We start from the raw sequence: 17,696 nt of genomic DNA, 5'->3' as shown, positions 1-17,696 counted from the left end.
TACTGTGAAATATGCCACAGATGTTCAAACATACAAGAGAAAAATAGTGAACTGTGTCCTGTAAATAAAATGTGATCTTGCCTGACCTCCTGAATAACCGGCCAAAGAACAAATTTCTGGGCCAGAAGAGATAAAAGGATTAACCTGTAATAAGCCATAAAAATTCCATATGTGAACCAAAGTGAGTTGAAATAGAATTTACGTGCAACCTTTCTAGATAGAGGGGGGAAAACGCTCATATCTGGAGCTAAAACGAATAATAATATACTGTAAGGTATATCCTACAGTCACTGGATTATTTGTAATACTGAAACACTAATGCAAAGCTTCCAAACAGAAGCAACTATTGCATATGCCCAATGTATCAGAACAACAGTATTTAATAAAAATAAGTTGGGCAACACATATATAATCAAGGCACAAAGATTTCTATAGCAGAGGCACAAGGTGACAATTTCAGTAAGGCAGGCCATAACTTTTTAGACTCTACCCTGATGAAGAGTTCACACGGCTAGTTCTGTTATACCATGGACAATTCATTTCTGCACTTGCATGCCTTGTATATTCAATTCTACGCTTGCATGCCTTTTTAGTCCTCCATGCAAAAATGCACTAGATTATTGAATTGAGTTAATGTTTCCATATAGGTCCCCCAACTGTGAGGTGTGCCCGCATAGGGTGGTACGGAGGAAATGGGGGGGGGGCACACAGTCCCACTCCACTACAGACCAGCTCCGCCTCCAACCCCGTTCAGCCCCCCCCGGTCCTGCTCTGCCTCCAGGTCCAGCTCTGCCCTCACTCCTTTTCCTCCCCCAGCTCCACTCCACCCCTGCTCCAGCCCCAACTCAGCTGTGCCCTCATTCACTTTCCATCCCCAGACCAGCTCCATCTTTTGCACAGGCCCCAACTTTCTGATTTCCCTGGGGGTGCTTGACCCTCGCTCCTCCCCAGGCCATGCCCGCACTCCTTCCCTTCTCTCAAAGCCCCACCCCCATTCTGTCTCTTCCTGCCCCCTTCCATCCCCTCCCTCAAGTGTACCCTGCCCTTGTTCCACCTCTTCCTGCCCCTCCCCCTCAGCGCCTCCTGCCCGCTGCTGAACAGCTGATCAGCAGTGGGCAGGAGGTGCTGGGGGGGGGGGAGGGAGGAACTGATTGGTAGGGCCCACCAGTGGGTGCTGAGCACCTACTTTTTTTTCCTAGTGGGTGCACTGGAGCACCCACAGAGTCAGCGCCTATCCCCAGCTCCTTCCCAATTCTGCCTCCAGCTCTAGTTCCATCTTCAGCCCAAGCTCCGCAGCTGAGGAAACTTTGGCTGTGCAGTAATGGAGGGGGGAGGAAGACAGATTCCATTATTGGGGTGGGGGGGAAACAACTAGAAAAGTTTGAGCACCACTGCCATATAGCTGTAATCTAATTGATTTTGTCTGCATGTGTAAAGTTTTAGTAGATGCATGGTATCAGAACACAAACCTCAAGGAACTATGTTAAACATCGATAGGCACTTATCCCAGTCATCTGCCAGAAATGTACATGATGCCTCATTTTAATAATGATTGAATCATTGAGTTGCACAAAGAGCCGTGTTCCTGTCTTTACTTACATAATCAGAAGTCCCCATTAAAACCTTGTATGTTCTGTTCTACACCTGCATGCCTTTTTGTGACTAAATAGCATCCTCCATGCACTGTGCTACAGAACAAAATGGCATCCTCCATGAGCATTCGGGGGGGGGGGGGGAACAGACAGAATCGTCTCAGAGGCCGCCAACTGGATGACATTGTAATTCTGGAGAATGCAAAACATGCGTGGCATATATAGACAGCATGCCCCGTAAAAGACCAAAGTTTTTTAAGTCCACAATAAAAAACACTGTCCCATCAAGGAGTAACTTTTAAATATATTCTTGTACCAGGAGATATGCTTTTATCACTGGAAATTGCAACTGGTCACAAGTCACAATGTGTTGTTTCTTTTCTCTAATTCAGACTTCAATTCACCAAAGCATTGAAACAGATATATAATCCTTTTTCTGTTCAGCAAAGCAATTAAGCATATACCAGAGCGTTACCAGCTCATGATTTCATTGTGAATCTTGTGCTATTTGGTATGTTCCTTAAAGCCCCAGCGCCTGGAGTCATGTGGTTATGTGAGAATCGATGCTTTCATTTTTAAGTAAGTTTCTAGCCTTTTATCTTTGTGGAGAAAAACTTGAAAATGTGACCCTTAAAGGCTCAGAAAACAGAAGGCAAAGACAAAGAAACCAAAACTTACTATTTTTTTAAATCTCATATGGAAACACAGCTATGATGGTTACCCAAGGAAACACTTTTTCAGTGTTCAGCCAGTAATGTATACAAATAAGTGTGATACTGAGAAATTTGCAGTCATGCTATATCATCACATGGGGTTAAGAGATGAATACAGATGCTGTCCATCCCATCTACCTGCCACATATATCCACCCATCACCATGGTATTTGAACATTGTTACAGAAGCCTTTAAACAACAAAAGAAACGTACTAACTTTATCGTTCTTCTAGCAGTTAGATTTGGAATTAAGTCTTTTGTTGACTTTAGCTAAATCATTCCTTTTTTTCCTGTAATTCAGTATTGCTGACATCCAGCATTAAAAAAGCATGAGTCTGGCCACAAAAAATAATGAGACTGACTTAAAAACCATGACATTTTAAAAATAATAATTTGGGGTTAATTTTTATTTACCTTCTAGTGGCAGGGCATTTTGGTTCACATTTTCAAGCTTTCGTTTACATCCCTGTTGTCTAGAATTTACTTTATTAACAATTAAAACGGAGATTCTCAGGTAATAACAAATCCAGGAGCTTTAAGAAAAATCCCAAATTACAAGAAACTCACAATAAAACCATGAGAGCTGGCCACCTTGATACTTTTCTGTGAAATAGCATTGTGTCCAGTTATCACAAGGTGTGTCTCATTTAACTACACAAATCTCTATCCCGTTGATGTGTTTTTGGTATTCAGTGCAAACTTTGGATAATACAATGCTTTGCTGTGCAACATTGAGTTTTCAGTTGCATTTAGAACTGTTTAGTAAAGCATGCCATTGAGAATAAACCAGTGTTTGCTGCATAATATACTTGAAGTCTACTTGCCTTCAGATGTGTAAGATGGGATGTACCTGAATATTTAGCCTGCTAAAATGCTAAATTACAATTTCACCACCAGGTGGCAGTGTTCATTCATTCACACATCTTCCACTGGAACTCACGTCAGTATAGAGAACTAAGGAAAGTCTCCACACATCACTCTAAGTCCCTGGCTGTGTATTTAAAGAGGTCCTCCCACCATCTGTTTCTAGAAAGGACAGTCAGAGAGTGGCTCCTGCCTCCCATCCGCATCTGCTCCCACTGCGGAGTGCTGTGGGGAAGAGGAATCTGACTCTCTCATCTGTGAAAAATGTCACACAGGAAGCCACCCAAACACTTGGCGGCTCTCAGTAACCCCACACAGTTAAAAATCACAACAATTGGGACAGAAGGAGCGCTGAAACAATCAATATCTATAAAGCAAAATTCCACCATATCATTTTTCCTGTTACATACACAAAACATGTTTAGTTCAATGCATACACATACATCAAAAGCTGGTTTGCAGTGAAGAACAGCAAGCACCACCATCCCTTATTCATATATGGTCAAATAGCATTAATTCAGCCAGTCGGGAACAGATTCTATTGATCAGTCCTTGACTGAGGCGATACTCCATTGACTTTAAAGGAAGTTGCCCCAGAGCTCCTGATGGGACTAAATAAGGAGGTATTTCAGACATTACACTTTGACCCCTCTTCTTGCTCCTTCTTTTCCGTTGACTCCTGGGGGAGAAAAGTCTGGCTCAAAGATACAGAATAAGATGATGACACTTAAATCTTTTGTTTTCCTTGTTCTGCAGTCTGCAGAGCTCTAGTTACACTCCCCCGCCCCACAGTGAGATGACAAGGTAATATAGGTCAAAGCAAGAGGAGCAAATTACATGAAGAGAGGAATGCAAACATTCACACTTATTTCATTATGTTTTGCAGAAGGTAATAAAAGTTTGATCCAATACTATGCAGACCAGAAATGGAAACTATTTCACATGACCAAGGCCTTGGTACCAAAGGTTAATCCCCAAATCACATGATAGGGTTATTCTCCCCTTAACACACTACTGGTACACTCAGGTTTAGTTCAGAGTTTAAAAGTTAAACATAAGCCTCAGTTCAAGAGGACAATGAAGGTGTCTTGCATACAGTCCCATAAGCAATGTTACTAGCATTCACAAATTGATCACAGATCTCACAGCATTTTTTGTTTTCCATTCAAGCCCCAGCTCCTGAAGTCAGGTGATTACATGAGAAATTCAGCTTTCATTTAAAACAAGAGTACCTTTATAATCCACATTCAGAGTCACATTTTCAAGCTATTCTCCAGAACAAACACTCAAAAACCACAAGGCAAATAAAAAGACATTTTGTTTTTTAATCTCCTGATTTTTAAGACAGTCTCATTATTTTCTGAGGCCTGACTTGTGATTTTTGAATGCTTGGGATTGGCAGTATTCCATGAAGACAAAGTATAACAAATCACAACAGTTGTGAACAATCAAAATCTTTTTTGTTTTGTTCAATTTCCTGTTTATATTCATATCCATGACAGTAATTTTAAAATGGATTTATAGGCCTTTTTCTGTGGTGCTGCTTATTGTGCTATATTAGCAACTTATAAATATTAATGAATGTATTCTCATTACACCTCTGTGAAGCAGGATGGTAGTGTTATCACTATTTTACAGATGAGAAATAGACAGGTAGACTGAGACCCTGAGTCTGCAAATAAGTTGCTTAACTAGACTACTGCAATTGAAATCAGTGGGGTTATTCATGGTAGTAAAGTTAAGCATTGTACATAAACATTTTCAGGATCAGGGCCTAAGTTATGGTCAGATTTTTAGAGATATTTAAGCATTGCTCTACTCAGTGTTGCAACACGTAACAGATGTGGAAGCCTAAGTACCACTGACTTTCAATGAGACTTAGGTGTCTACATCAGTGACATCTTGCAGTGCTGAGAAGAACAATGTCTAAATAGGTTTCAGAGTAACAGCCGTGTTAGTCTGTATTCGCAAAAAGAAAAGGAGTACTTGTGGCACCTTAGAGACTAACCAATTTATTTGAGCATGAGCTTTCGTGAGATACAGCTCACTTCATCGGATGCATGCCGTGGAAATGTCTAAATAAGTTCAAAAATATGGGCCTAAGAGACTTGCCCAAGGTCATGCAGGAAATTTAACTTGTGAAAGAGCCAGACATTGAGCTCAAATCTTCTGAGTTCCAGTCTAGTGGGTTAACAATATGATCTGCCTTCTTCTCTAAGGAAACGTTGCTAGTTCAAATATAACAAGTGTTGTGAGCTTTCACAACTGAATTGCACTGCAGCATAGAACCCATTTGGAATATGTGTCCTTTCTCCCGACCCCTTGCCAAAAATCCCATACTGCATCTCCATCTGTGATGACTTAGACCTCAAGCCTGCAAACACTATAATGCTTAACTGTACTTACTGAGTAGGCCTTTTAAATCAATGGGGCTACTCACATGAATAAAGTTATGAGCATGGAAAAAGTTTTCTAGATCAGGGTCTTAGCATCAAGGAGCATCATATGTCTAATGTGCTAGCCAAATATATCTGTAAGCAGAATTCTGCTCCTTTCAACATGTCATTCTACCAAGATAAAGAGTGTGACTCTAGCATGGAGTTTGTTATAGAAAAGGGCTGTACATTATTATTAATTTCAGGGGACATAAACCACATTTCTCCTCCCTAGCCCCCACATTTTTCTGTGAAACACATGTGGGTGCTTCTTCCCAGAAACAACCATAAAAACAAAAGCAGATGTTGACAAGTTAATTAGAGAATACAAGTTCAAACACACCCAGAATGGGGTGTGAACAAATGCATAATGCACCACTATTGATCACTGAGCAAACATGCTACTGGCTAGTCATTGCTTTTAATATTTTCAAGAACGGCTTTCTGATTTTAGGTGGCCCAGTTTTGAGGAGAGACGCTGACACATCTTGGCCCTGATTTCCAAGAGTACACAGCCCCCAAATCCCCCCAGTTGATATTCTAGTTGCCCAGCACTTTCTGTACATCAGGCAACAGCTGTCAAAAGTTGGGATCCAAAATTTGAGGGACTCAGTCAGCACGTTTGAAAATGTTGGCCTTAGTGACAATTCATAAGAATATATTTGTGTTATTAATCACATTGATCTTTATTACAATAGTGCCCAGACTCCAACCAAACCCCACTGTGCTAGGCACTGTACAAACTAAAAGTCATAGATAGTCTCAGCCCCAAAGAACTTACAATTGAAATAAAACATCAGAAAAGGTGTAGCAAAATAAATAATCTTGTAAAAAAAAATCTCATTTCTTATCCTACAATAGAAATTTAAGAAGAGGCTAATTTAGGGTCCTCCTACACTGGTATCCTTTCTTCTTAACCAACCAATACCAGACGTGTCAGTGGAGGGTGTAAAAATCCCCACAAAACATCCAAATGATCAAATTTCGTACCACAGAGGAAATTTCTCGCTGGCCCCAACTGAATAAATTGGATTTTGCGCTTACGCTTGAGCACTGATAACCCCAGTGATGTGATCCTGGCTACTAGATCAGTGCAGTAGAATTTGTTTTCATCTGAAATTTGCAATCATTTTTTGAAGATTGTGATATTGTTCACTTAAATAATATCCTGCCGGGGGGTGTTCCATGGGTTAATTAAATATAATCTAAAAAGGGAGTTCCGTTTTAAATGTGTTGCCTCTAAATTCAATTAAGTGTCCCTATGAATAAAGCAACCTTCCTCTTACCCTTATGTGGATTAAGCTGCATTTGATACAACCCAAAACTTCCATTTTGTGGGGAAATCAGTTCAGGGGCTATACCGTGATCAGACAGGTGAAGCTCAAGCACAGTACACTTCCGATTCATTACCAGTCACAGGATGAGGCCCAAGGAATGAACCTAATTTAACAGCTTTGGATGATAATAGTGCCTTTTATCACAACAGCCACTGAGCAGAAACATGGCAGCTTTTTATAAGAATATGGCAGCATCACAAAGCAGCAGTAGGGAAGATTACCTTTCAAAACACTGATATCACATTCAGAAGAAGTTAGGTGGGGAGAATATAATCACCCAAACTGAAGTCTGGTCAGGGATAACACCCGATTTTTGCAGAAGTGCCATGACTACTTTAATGACCATCCACAGTAAAGAGCTCAGCTTCACATCTTCTTTGAACATGGGAACCTCCAGCATGGAAAGTTTCCTCAGACATCAGACAGCACTATGTAATACTGACGCTACACATAAAGCCACCACTACCCATTCTTCTCCATTCTTCTAGCACTTTGGTTTCCATTCTAAGCCCCCCACTTAGCTTGTGAAAGCTGTCACATTTGAAGCCAAAGGTGGCAAGAATAGCATCTACTTCAGAATCACACACTTTGAACTTACTATAAATTGACAGTAGGCAGATATTATTGGACAACAATATGAATACGATTCCTTAAAAGAGTTATTATGCTAAGGCTCGTCAGACACCCAGCTTTTTTCCAGAGGTTTTTCTTGCTCCAGCACCCCCACACACACATGCCACCTTCTGATGCTAGGAGAAAACATAACTGAAATCAAAATACTTACTGACTAGAAGGAAGAAAGGTGCAGCTTGCAGCACTCTGCCAAAAAAAAAAAAAAAATGGCCTCTTTAGGGGGTGCAAAAGCCTGTGTCTCTGAGATTTAAAGGGGCAACTACAAAATGCTTGGCTCTCCCAGATTTAAAGGGCCAGGTGTCAGAAAAGTCTTGTTGGGAAAGACCCTTATAAAATGCTAACAGTGGTGACTGGGAAGCTAAGGAGATTCTAATATGCCAGTTAAAAGGGCTTCACTTGTACTGCTGCTCCATTATCCTCACATTGTCCCTTCAGTCTCCTATGCTCACTCATAGACACATAGCATGCCACTGCTCCATTCTCTCTGACACACTAGAACCCCTGCTACGGATGGCCAGAGAGCAACAATTCAAATTCATGACAATTTATGAGATTTTGACATTTGTTTTGATTCTACCCTGGAATGAAACCAAAACCTTTCTAACGTTTTTACATAAGCAGAATTGTCAAAATCATAGAATCATAGAATCATAGAATCATAGAATATCAGGGTTGGAAGGGACCCCAGAAGGTCATCTAGTCCAACCCCCTGCTCAAAGCAGGACCAATTCCCAGTTAAATCATCCCAGCCCGGGGTTTGTCAAGCCTGACCTTAAAAACCTCTAAGGAAGGAGATTCTACCACCTCCCTAGGTAACGCATTCCAGTGTTTCACCACCCTCTTAGTGAAAAAGTTTTTCCTAATATCCAATCTAAACCTCCCCCACTGCAACTTGAGACCATTACTCCTCGTTCTGTCATCTGCTACCATTGAGAACAGTCTAGAGCCATCCTCTTTGGAACCCCCTTTCAGGTAGTTGAAAGCAGCTATCAAATCCCCCCTCATTCTTCTCTTCTGCAGGCTAAACAGTCCCAGCTCCCTCAGCCTCTCCTCATAACTCATGTGTTCCAGTCCCCTAATCATTTTTGTTGCCCTTCGCTGGACTCTCTCCAATTTATCCACATCCTTCTTGAAGTGTGGGGCCCAAAACTGGACACAGTACTCCAGATGAGGCCTCACCAATGTCGAATAGAGGGGAACGATCACGTCCCTCGATCTGCTCGCTATGCCCCTACTTATACATCCCAAAATGCCATTGGCCTTCTTGGCAACAAGGGCACACTGCTGACTCATATCCAGCTTCTCGTCCACTGTCACCCCTAGGTCCTTTTCTGCAGAACTGCTGCCTAGCCATTCGGTCCCTAGTCTGTAGCTGTGCATTGGGTTCTTCCGTCCTAAGTGCAGGACCCTGCACTTATCCTTATTGAACCTCATCAGATTCCTTTTGGCCCAATCTTCCAATTGGTCTAGGTCCTTCTGTATCCTATCCCTCCCCTCCAGCGTATCTACCACTCCTCCCAGTTTAGTATCATCCGCAAATTTGCTGAGAGTGCAATCCACACCATCCTCCAGATCATTTATGAAGATATTGAATAAAACCGGCCCCAGGACCGACCCCTGGGGCACTCCACTTGATACCGGCTGCCAACTAGACATGGAGCCATTGATCACTACCCGTTGAGCCCGACAATTTAGCCAGCTTTCTACCCACCTTATGGTGCATTCATCCAGCCCATACTTCCTTAACTTGCTGACAAGAATACTATGGGAGACCGTGTCAAAAGTTTTGCTAAAGTCAAGAAACAATACATCCACTGCTTTCCCTTCATCCACAGAACCAGTAATCTCATCATAAAAGGCGATTAGATTAGTCAGGCATGACCTTCCCTTGGTGAATCCATGCTGGCTGTTCCTGATCACTTTCCTCTCATGCAAGTGCTTCAGGATTGATTCTTTGAGGACCTGCTCCATGATTTTTCCAGGGACTGAGGTGAGGCTGACTGGCCTGTAGTTCCCAGGATCTTCCTTCTTCCCTTTTTTAAAGATTGGCACTACATTAGCCTTTTTCCAGTCATCCGGGACTTCCCCGGTTCGCCACGAGTTTTCAAAGATAATGGCCAGTGGCTCTGCAATCACAGCCGCCAATTCCTTCAGCACTCTCGGATGCAACTCGTCCGGCCCCATGGACTTGTGCACGTCCAGCTTGAAAATGTCCATTTTCAGATTGAAACTTGATCTCTGTGACTGGGGAATGTACTTGTGTGCAGCCTTGTAGTTAGGCAAATAGCTGGGGATGTGGGAAACCCAGGTTCAAGTCCTGGATATGCCTGATTCAGAGCAAAGTTCTTCATTCCAGATCACTCTGAATGAGGCAGAGTAGAGACTAGACTATGGGTCTCCCACATCCCCACTTCATGGCCTAACCACTGGGCTGTAGAACATAAGACCATACATTTTTGATCTCAAAAAAAAAAAAGAAGAGTAACGGGAGTGAAATCAGAACTCCTGATTTGCACTGTCAGAATGGGCCTGTGGCTCCGCCCTTAAATGGACTGGCTTCCCGGGCAAATTCCAGGCTGTCTTCTGGGAGGTGGCCCTTCCCATGCTCCACCCCAAGGCCCCATTCCCGCTTGGCCTCTTCCCCCAAGGCCCCGCCCATGCTGCTCCTCTTCCCCCAAGGCCCCGCCCTTGCTCCACCTCTTCCTGCCCCTGCTCCGCCCCTCCCTTGAGCCCCCTCACCTGCTGCATGTGCCTCTTGACCCACTCCCCTGCTGTCACTTGCCCTTAAGGCAGGGAAAAAATGACAGGGGCAGAGAGGAGCGAGTGGCAGGCAAGGTGGCCTCGTGGGAAGGGGTGGAAAGGAGCAAGCAGCAGGCGGGGGACTTGGAGGAAGAGGCAGAGCAGGGGCATGAAGACGCAGAGTGTGGTGGCGCCTCGGGGAAGAGGTCAAGCAGGAATGGTGCCCCAAGGCCAGGCAGGGGTGGAGAGCATCCAGGGCCTCAGGGGGAGGAGGCCAAGCAGGGCCTCAGGGCGGAGGGGGACAAAGCCACAGTCTGGGTGCCAGTGGCTTCCCCCCGCTTCTAGGGTACTTCCAGCGCTCATGCCCAACCTGCCCAAATGCAGGAGTCACCCTATGTATTACTGCCTATGGTAATGCACTATTAGGAATGAATGTATCCTGTTAATTAAGTCTATGCTCTAGAATGCACCTTATGGTTTTATTTCCCATGTAGCCATTTGTTTCCAATACTTGCTACTACTTGAAGCTCTGTGCTTTGTTAAATAAACATATACTTGATTTCACTATGTACAAATCTAAGCCCTGTGTTTTAAGCAGAGTGGTGATCTGAGGTGGAACTGGCAAACTGGAATGCACTGCTTCTTTGGAAGCAGCAGATCAGAGAATACTGCCTGTGTCCTCCAGGTAGATGCTCACAGGGCTTGAGGGTTGGCATGTGCCTATCACTAACCATTAGAGTGACAGCAGGACCTGCAAGGCCCATAGGGAAAAGCTTGTGTTGCCTGTGGCTCGTGGCTCTGACCCCTGGAAGGCACAGACAAGGCTTTCTCTTGCTAAGGGCAGGCGGTAGCAAGGTCCCTCACAACCGTGGGTAGCATCACAGGCTGAACGAAAAGCTGTTGGATTCTGGGGAAAGTTCTCAGGGCCCGATCTCCTTACTCCAGTAGGTGTGCAACTCTCATTGACTTCAGTAGAAGTGCTTCCTGCATATGGCTTCCTGGATAGGACTTTCTTTTCACTGAGCTGGTATGAAAAGGTTGGGAACTAGCTTTCAAACGTATAAAGCAAGAGCATTGTCCTGCTATGGTGTTAATTCATAGGGCTGGGTTATTCTGCTGAGAATAAATGTTTAGGTGGACTAATTCCACCCCATTTTACAATCCCTGCCCAAAGTGCATCTTGTCTAGCAAGAATAGTATTTTTTTCATATAACGTCTCTCCGCAGCACACCTGTCATGTGAATTATGAGTAACTCAGTGCTCTTGTACCATGCAAGTGATCACAGGACACAGCCCATAATTTAGATTTAACGAGGCAGTTTTTGCACAGATATAAGCAGCTGCTAATTAAAACCATTTGACAATGAATAGTTATGTCCCTAAAATAATCTGACCATGTTATTATTGGAAAACATGAACAGAGCTCATTTTGCTTTTTCTAGAAATCTAAAGTTCGAAACATAAGAATGGCACCCCAAAATTACACTGCAAAAATGTATTTAAAGATAAAAACGGAAGTGATTTGGGGTGCCTCTACATTACCCCGGGCATGGAGCCCCGTCATGCTACAGGCATATCATAAGGCACTTGAGAACCAGGCACACGAATGTTTCGCCACACACTCCACAGGAAACTTCTACGTGAGGGGAAGCTGGGAATAGGGCTTGCAGTTCTGTCAGACTTGGGTGTGGCTTCACCTACACCAGAAGTTGCGGCATGGAAAGAAGAAAGGATAGACAGATACATTTAGCTGGGTGCAGTTTCCAGTCAGTGTGGGAGATAGGATTAAGTGGGAGTGAGAGAGAATCATAAGCGCAGGGAGCAGAACTGGGATAAATGCTAATGAGAGAGAAAGAGGGAGCATGGTGCAAGAGCAATGAGGGGCACTTTAAAAACACTCATCATTTTTCAGCCAGCAGCCTCGCTCTCCTCTCTGTGCTTACAGTGGTGGTTGGAATGTTTTCTGGGGAGTGTTCTTCAGCCTGAGCCAAGGGCTCTGCCAGAGACTGGAATGCGCTGATATGTTCCAGCTCAGTGGCCCACCATGAGGGAGCAAAGCACTTTACTGAGGGTGGGTGAGGGCTGATATTATTACACTGATTTAACAGAGGGGAAAACCAAAGCTACAGAGAAAGTCAGCAGCATAGCCATAACTAGACCCCAAAACTCTTTTCTCCCAGGGCCCTACTCTAACCATTAGGTAGCCCTATTTCTAGTATTTCTTGCAAGCTTGTTCTGACATCAATTAATATATGTGATGTGCTCTGAGATTCAAAAGGGAGCTAGTTGGGCAGTTTAGGGATCAATTGGGAACCGCCTAAACCTCAAGCCTAATAGAACTCCCTGCAGTCCCCCACTTGATTTGAAACATGGCCACTGACTATCAGTAGTCAGTTTTCTGTTTGCATGAGAGTCATTTAGTCCAAGTCCTACATGAATTATTTTTTCCAATATGATTTTATGAGACGCAGTATTGCAAGCTTTACTAAAATCCAGCAGCCATCTTCTTTTTAAACATAACTCTCTAGGGGATTGAATGGGCAGTTCTGCTTAAAAACTAATGGCCCAAAGCGTATTACTTCTACTGCACTGCTGCATCCACTAATTTCAGAGAGACAAGGTGGGTGAGGTAATATTTTGTATTAGATCAGCTTCTGTTGGTGAAAGAGACAAGCTTGCAAGGGACACCGAGCTCTTCTTCAGGTCTGGGAAAGGTACTCAGAATGTCACAGCTAAATAAAAAGTTGAACAGATTGTTTAGCATAAGTAGTTAACACATATTGTAAGAGACCATTCAAGGTGAAGTGGCCATTATCACCTGTGCAGTCATAGGTCAAAAAGAGGGGTTAGTGGGTTACAGATTGGTGTAATAAGCCATAGATCCAGTGTCTTTATGAAAACTATATCTAGTCTCTAGCGAAGTTATGAATTTAAGCTCTCAGGCTCGTCGTTTGAAAGTGTTGTGCAGGTTTCCTTTGAGACTGAAGACTGATAGGTCAGATATGGAGTGATTGCGCTGTAAAAAGTGTTCACCCACAGGTGTTTTTGCCTTTTATCATTTTCCTCTGTGAGTTCATTGAAGAGCGTAGTGATTGTCTGATTTCACCTACATCTTTGTTATTGGGGCATTCAGTGCGCTGGATGAAGTACACCACAGGTTGTGATGGATGTGTGTAGGATCCATAGATCTTGAAAGGTGTGTTGTGGATTGTATTGATGATTGTAGTAGTGGAGCTATGTCTCCAGGTTTTGCGTCTGGTGTTATGGCAGAGTCTAGTGCCCCTTTAAGTGAATGTGTCCAGGTCTCGGCGGAGTTTGCTTCTGGTGATGAGCTTGGTGAGGTTGGGGATTGTTTGAAGGCCAGAAGAAGGGATCAGAAATCAGAAAAGATTTCTTTCAGGATGTGGTCCCCATTGAGTATGGGTTGATAGATGACAACTAGGGGTGTGCGGTTAGAGGTGGGCTTTTTTTTTGTATTGAAGCAGTTCTCTTGGGATATTTGAGTGGCCCATTCCATGATGCGACCTACTTCTCTGGTGGTCTCCTTGTTTGTTTGGTGAAGGCAGTTTTACATGTTCTAAGGCAGGGGTAGACAACCTATGGCATGCGTGCCAAAGGCAGCTTGCAAGCTGATTTTCAGTGGTACTCACACTGCCCGGGTCCTGGCCACCGGTCGGGGGGGGGGGAGGGGGCTCTGCATTTTAATTTAATTTTAAATGAAGCTTCTTAAACATTTTGCAAATCTTATTTACTTATATAACTAAACTATTGTTGTACGTAATTATAGACTTGTAGAAAGAGACCTTCTAAAAACATTAAAATGGATTACTGGCACGTGAAACCTTAAATTAGAGTGAATAAATGAAGACTCGGCACACCACTTCTGAAAGGTTGTCGACCCCTGTTCTAAGGTGTGTATCCTGGATTTTCTCTTCTGACCATATTCTTGGTATCTGAATGCGTGGCGGTAGATAGATTCCTTGGAGTGTTTGTGGTGGTTACTGGCTCTGTGAAGGTAAGGGTGGTGATCTGTGGTTTCTCATACTGTATATAGTTGTCTGTGGGGTTCCATTGTTAAAGCTCATCATAGGGCTTGGCTACACTTGCAAGTTAGAGTGCATTAAAGCAGCCCCAGGTGCCCTAAGTCCCGACCCGTCCACACTGGCAAGGCACGTATAGCGCCTGGACTCTGCAGCTGGAGCGCTCCTGGTAATCCACCTCCACGAGAAGCATAACGCCTGCTGCACCTGGGTTGAAATGCCCCAGTGTCAGTGTGAACGAGGGGTTGCATTACTGCGCTGTGATTGGCCTCCGGATACGTCCCGTAATCCCCTTAAGGCAAGTGGCCACTTTTGTCATTGTTTTGAACTCAGCTGTAGGAATGCGGATATCCCCTTTCAAAGCTCTGTTTCTGACAGCCAGCTGCTTATCTGCTCCGTGACAAAGCAAACCATTACTGTGGATTGTTGCTGCTGTGAGTGTGTGTGGGGGGGAGGGAGGTTGGTCTGCTGATGTCTTTTCTCACCCACCTTTTCTCTCTAATATCACAGGACCAACGTGGCTACAACACCACTGCAAATCCACTAATTTTGTAATCCTGTAAAATATAGGATTGCCAGACTGGATCACAGCAGTGGTCCATCTAATCCAACGGTGGTTAATAGCAGCTGTTAGAGATAGACTTGTACCTAGAAGCATGAGGATTTATATCCCTTTCAAAACTCGTGTGTATGTTTTTTTTTTTAAATATTCACTACTATAAATATGGATGTTCTTGTTAGAAATATGATGCTCAGGGTGTGTTTTTTTTTACAGTACGTCCAGGCTGTTGACCTCATGATATCTTGTGACAATGAGTTCCACAGGTTACTCATTTGTTCTGTGAAAAAACATTTCCTTGTATCAGTTTTGAAACTGCCACCTTTCTGTTTCATTGAATGTCTCCTTGATATATCAATCTCTGACAAGATACTTAACACAATTAATATTAACAATGAGGGGAAAGGAAAGCAACCGCAAATAAGGAAATAACAGACTAAAGACTATTCAGATATATTAGATGCATTCAAGCCAGCAGGGCCTGATGAAATTCCCCCTAGGATATTTAACACCTATTTGTAGCAATCTCAGACCATTAACAATTATCTTTGAGAACTCATGGAGGATGGGTGAGGTCCCAGATGACTGGAGAAGGGAAAACACAGAACCTATATTTAAAAAGGAGAACATATAGGACCTGGGGAAGTATAGACCATCAACTTAACTTAAAACACAGAAAGATACTGGAAGAAATTATTAAACAATCAACTTGTAAGCACCTAGGGGGTAATATGTTGATAAATAATAGCAATATGAATTTGTCAAGAAAAAACAAATAATGCCAAACCAACAAAATTTCCTTCTTTGACAGGGTTACTGGTCAAGTGGACGGGGGGAGCAGTAGATTTTAGTAAGGCTTTTGACATAGTCCTGCATGACATTCTGAAAGCAAAATAGGGAAATGTGATCTAGAATTACTATAAGGTTAGTGCAAAACTGGTTGAAAGACCATACTCAAAGAAAAGGAGTACTTGTGGCACCTTAGAGACTAACCAATTTATTTGAGCATAAGCTTTCGTGAGCTACAGCTCACTTCATCGGATGCATACTGTGGAAATTGCAGAAGACATTATATACACAGAGACCATGAAACAATACCTCCTCCCACCCCACTCTCCTGCTGGTAATAGTTTATCTAAAGTGATCACTCTCCTTACAATGTGTAAATGTGGTCACTTTGGATGGGCTATTACCAGCAGGAGAGTGAGTTTCTGTGTGGGGGGGCGGAGGGTGAGAAAACCTGGATTTGTGCTGGAAATGGCCCAACTTGATTATCATACACATTGTAAAGAGAGTGATCACTTTAGATAAGCTATTACCAGCAGGAGAGTGGGGTGGGAGGAGGTATTGTTTCATGGTCTCTGTGTATATAATGTCTTCTCCAGTTTCCACAGTATGTATCCGATGAAGTGAGTCATACTCAAAGAGTAGTTATCAATGGTTTGCTGTCAAATTGGGAGGGTATGTCCAGTGGCATTCCACAGAGGTTTGTTCTGGGTCTAGTAGTAGTCAATATTTTCATTAATCATTTGGATAATAGAGTGGCAAGTATGCTGATAAAATTTGTGGCTGACACCAACCTGGGAGGAGTTGCAAACACTTTGACGGATAAGATTAGAATTCAAAATGACCATAACAACTTGGAGAATTGGTCTGACATCAACAAGATGACATTCAATACGGATAAGTTCAAAGTACTACACTTAGGAAGGAAAAAATCAAATGCATGATTACAAAATGGGGAATAACTGGTTAGACAGTAGTATTGCTGAAAAGGATCTGGTGTCATAGTGGATCACAAACTGAATATGTCAACAATGTGATGCAGTTGCAAAAAGGCCAATAGCATTCTGGGCTGCATTATCAGAAATGTTGTATGTAAGACATGAGAGGTAACTGTCCCACTCCGCTCAGCACTGGTGAGGCCTCAGCTGGAATATTGTGTCCAGTTCTGAGTGTCAGACTTTAAGAAAGATGGGGATAAACTGGAGAAAGTCCAGAGGAGAGCAACAAAAACTGACTTATAAGGAAAGGTTAAAAAAACTGTGTATGTTTAATCTTGAGACAAGAAGACTGAGTGGGGAACTGATCAGAGTCTTCAAATTTAAGGGGTGTTAGAGGGAATATGGTGATCAATTGTTCTCCATGTCCACAGAAGGTAGGACAAGTAGTAATCATCTTAATTTGCAGCAAGGGAGATTTAGGTTAGATATAAGGAATAACTTTCCAACTATAAGGACAGTTAAACACTAGAATTGGCTTTCAAGGGAGGTTGTGGAATCTCCATCATTGAAGGTTTTTAAGACTAGGTTGGACAAACACCTGTCAGAGATGATCTAGGTTTACTTGGTCCTGCCTCAATGCCGGGGACTGGACTTGATGACCTCCCAAGGTCCCTTCCAGCCCTACATTTCTGTCAGTCTATGACTGATCTTTAGGACCAGGAAAAGGGGGGGAAAAAAACCCCTCTAGATCCAGGTTAAGTATCTCCGCAATATCCTTTGTGTTGAAAAGTGATACAGATTATTCATTTAGCTCCTCAGCAAGGTCCTTATACTTCTTAATTGCTCCCTTGTGTCCAGCTCACCCATTTGGTGTTTCTGATATACTTTAAGCATTTCTTGCTATTTGCATTATACCTTCAAATTCTCTTTTAGCCCTAGTCCTAATTTCCTTTATGTAGTTATAGCCTACTCTAACTTATGACACCCTTCTGCCAGGTGTCAATGACAGCAACAAGCTAGGTTCAGTCTGTCTAGGGGCGGGGGGGCACTGTCACAACA

The sequence above is a fragment of the Lepidochelys kempii genome, chromosome 2, assembly GCF_965140285.1.
Source record: "Lepidochelys kempii isolate rLepKem1 chromosome 2, rLepKem1.hap1, whole genome shotgun sequence".
In the NCBI taxonomy this organism is placed as follows: domain Eukaryota; kingdom Metazoa; phylum Chordata; order Testudines; family Cheloniidae; genus Lepidochelys; species Lepidochelys kempii.
The sequence above is the reverse complement of the archived record's forward strand: the minus strand, read 5'-3'. Positions refer to the sequence as shown.